This window comes from Sinohyriopsis cumingii, chromosome 15, assembly GCF_028554795.1.
Source record: "Sinohyriopsis cumingii isolate HCF-2022 chromosome 15, ASM2855479v2, whole genome shotgun sequence".
NCBI classification, from domain to species: domain Eukaryota; kingdom Metazoa; phylum Mollusca; class Bivalvia; order Unionida; family Unionidae; genus Sinohyriopsis; species Sinohyriopsis cumingii.
In genome coordinates this window covers 4,627,747-4,631,259 of record NC_142975.1, presented here as the reverse complement: position 1 = coordinate 4,631,259, position 3,513 = coordinate 4,627,747, and the positions used below count along the sequence as shown (strand labels likewise).

Below are 3,513 nucleotides of genomic sequence, written 5' to 3'. Positions count from 1 at the left end.
TGCCCCGGGTGAGGATCGAACTCACGACCTTCAGATTGCTCTCTACGATTGATTATGAGACTGACGCGCTACCTGCTGCGCTACCGAGGCTATATACATTTTCCATGAGAGATTATATCTTCAGGAGAAACTAAAAGCATTCTTCAGAAAGCATGCGCACCAGCATATGTCAAAAGAGCAAATGATTTACCCCGAGGCGCAGATGTAGAACATGGTAGAAAACACTATAACTAGTCATAAAACGTGTTCTAAACATCCATGATGGTCAACTACATTAACTTATAGGTAAGTTCATCTTATCGGTATTCTGATACCTCTATAAATTCTAAATGGATGGCAATACTAGTTGTTACAAGAAAATAGCCTCCCACTGTTGAGGGGTGGGTGATATTATTTAAATTTAGTGTTTATGATTGTACAAAATTATCATTATCGCGAAGGTTATAATGCCATTGGGAGCGTACGTTTCTACTTTATAAACATTAAGACTTATCAAACACGATTCACTGTGAGTTTTCATTTTCAACTCGTAGGTGAGGAATTTAAGCTACATAAAAATATTTTTTAATTTACTAAATGTTCAAAGGCAGGAACTGTGACTGAACTAGCTGCGTTTCATTTTAGCGCTTTCCGGATGGAGACGTTAACTGTGTTGAAGGACTGCCATGCAAACGAGCATATTCCAAGAAAAGTTGAAAGAGAATCATCTATCATGTGGTCTGAACATAGGACAAGTAAGAAGTCTTTCTATAGAAAGGCGATTGTGAGATTGGCCCTCATGTGTATTGAATCAATGGTCACATTGGAGGATTGTCAACTCTGATTGAGGCTATGCAACATTGATGCAATTTGCGAAACTGTGCTAGCGAAGGTCACCAATAATCAGTCGAATAATAAATCTGGCTCTCAAGGACAATACATGAGTATAACAAGAAATAACAGTTGACCCATGAACCGTCCTTGTGGGCTGATGAATACATATCGATACATCCATTCAGTCAATGAAAACAATTTCAAACAAATATTTTGGAGTTAAATATTATACAGGTCTCCCCAGTCAATGTTCGAAAAATATCGTTAGAACACTGATCATATCATGTGTTAAAACTTTTCTATTCACGGATCGGTAACTGAAAGCGACAAATATGCATTATAATTTTCTCTGTAGAAAATAAACCACAAAATGCTTTCATTACATGATGGCATGGAGTTTGTTGAATTGTATGTGATTGGAAAGAGAAAACCATTCCTCGTGTAACATTAACTCATACAAATACCATTAATACTAGTACTACTACTACCACTAACACTACTACTGCTACTCCTACTACTACTACTAACACATGTATAATGTTCGGAACACTTTCTCTGGATTCCTGTTGAAGACAGAACTCCTTCTTTAGAAAGGACATATAGACGTCGTCAAATCAGCGTAATTTAGGTGAATCAGGTTCTTACTTTAATATTGTGATAGTGAATCCTATTCCGATTGATGAAACAATGGATCTTGCCCATGAGGAAATGTTTTCCAAAATATACTCGTTTGGAAATCTAGATATTGTTACGCGTTATTATGTTTATGACCTCGGGCCCTGATGGGCGCCCTCCAATTGGAAGTAGGTCAAACCTAATTGAGTGTGCTAACACCAATGGCTGATTTATCGTGACGTCACCAGTAGGAAGACTGATATGCACCGAGGTACGACGCTTTCTATATTGATTACAGTGCGGCACGTTCGTTTTTTAGCCTTTGCTATGCAAACGGTATTTTGCTGCGAATTATATTTATTGAAATTGTATTTGAATCGAATTAGTTAACGTATATTATAGTAGTTATTATTTCTTTCCCGGTTGTTTTCAAATGATGGCTACATTGTTGTATATATCTTTTAGGGTCGGGTGCATTGAGCTGCTTGACTTGACCCTAATATGTATGTATTAATGCAGTTGATAAGAATGATGATATTGTAAACTGGAAAAATGTTGGTTTGGGTTATAACTTGCTTTCATCCACTCCGGGCCAAATACATTCCACATAGTCCTACTCGCAGATGAACCATTTCCATTGAATGACGACACGTTCCCTACTTAGGCGTATCCGAAAGGTTTCCTTTTGATGGGTAGCAGCACGTCGACGACACACAAATCCACCATATTTGCTGTGTGTGAGTGAACTGGCTTAGATGGGGTTCCTGATGGCCCTCAAAGATGACATACAAAAGTTCGAAGCGTTGTTCAAACTATGTCAATGAACGTAGAGTTTTGCTAGGCGGTTTGAAAATGTATCATCTATCGGCAAATGTGTCTTCTATTAAAGCACGATAATGGTCGCTGGCAGACTAAGAAACTGATGAATGTACAATCGTTTTCAAAGTGGGTTATAAACCTATACTCCCTGTTCTATGCTTACAGTTTTTCAGGAGATCGATGTCATGATACGGTATGATGATTAAATTACTCCAGATCATAAGTCTTTGTCTTTGAGAATTTAGGTAGCGAGCACACATATTCAAACTGAAGTAACGAATAGATATGTTTTAACAAATATTATTTGCAAATGTTATATCTGACACCAGACAGTGAATATATTTATTAATGTAAGAGCAGAAAGTTGGCGGGATCGAGACCGACAGATTTTTGTCCTAATATACGCATGGGAAGAAGATTATATTTATGTAACAAACGTGTAATTGTATTATATCCTTTGGTCCCCGTTTCATGTTTATGAATACAGACTTCCACAGATCAATACAGACTTCAATTGACCATTACCAAATGCAAAAGTGTCATCTTCCCTGTAACTTATGCTCGACGGATAGAACAATATTTGCCTTTCTTTGTTGCAAGTTGTTTTTAAAATAGTCAAGTTTGATACTGTACTCAAGTATCACGTGCATGTACCTTTTCTGTCTTTACAGGAGAGAGAGAGAGAGAGAGAGAGAGAGAGAGAGAGAGAGAGAGAGAGAGAGAGAGAGAGAGTGTGTTTTTGTTTGATTTGGATTTTTAACGTAGCTTTAACAATTTTTCAATCATATAGGTACGTTGTCTGCAGTGTGGCAGTTTATAGTGATGCCTAGCACTGGGGCATCATGTCGCAGACACGTAGCATGATGTCCCACCCAGTCCCATTATCCTGAGACCAGGCCAACCAGTTCTATCACTAACTTCTTAATGCTGAGCACCTAGAGAGGCAGTTGTCAGTATCAATTTTGTAAGTCTCTGATAGGACTAGGCTGGGGATCAAACCCATGACCTCCCGCATCCACAACGGACGCCCTAAACATTAGGCCACTGGAACGGTGTAGAGTGTCCATTGTGCTTTCAAGTGGGATCTGTTTGAATAGGTAATGATAGTTTCCCATCAGTTTGAGGCACACCATCCTTCAAACTTGGTCGTTACATTTGATATATACATTTGGCGTTTTCACTCTAATGTGAGTATAATTGGTGGAATTAAATAGAATAACCACAAAGGATAAAAGGTAATAATTCGAGCTAAGGAGACAAAATATC

The 3,513-nt window shown here is 38.2% G+C and overlaps 1 non-coding gene across 1 annotated transcript; it reads right to left on the bottom strand.

The window, feature by feature from the left end:
- Nucleotides 1-90, bottom strand: Trnam-cau (transfer RNA methionine (anticodon CAU)). Its single transcript is given in 2 exon segments — nucleotides 1-36; nucleotides 54-90. It is a non-coding gene; the product is annotated as a tRNA-Met (tRNA).
- Between the last annotated feature and the right edge of the window lie 3,423 nt (nucleotides 91-3,513).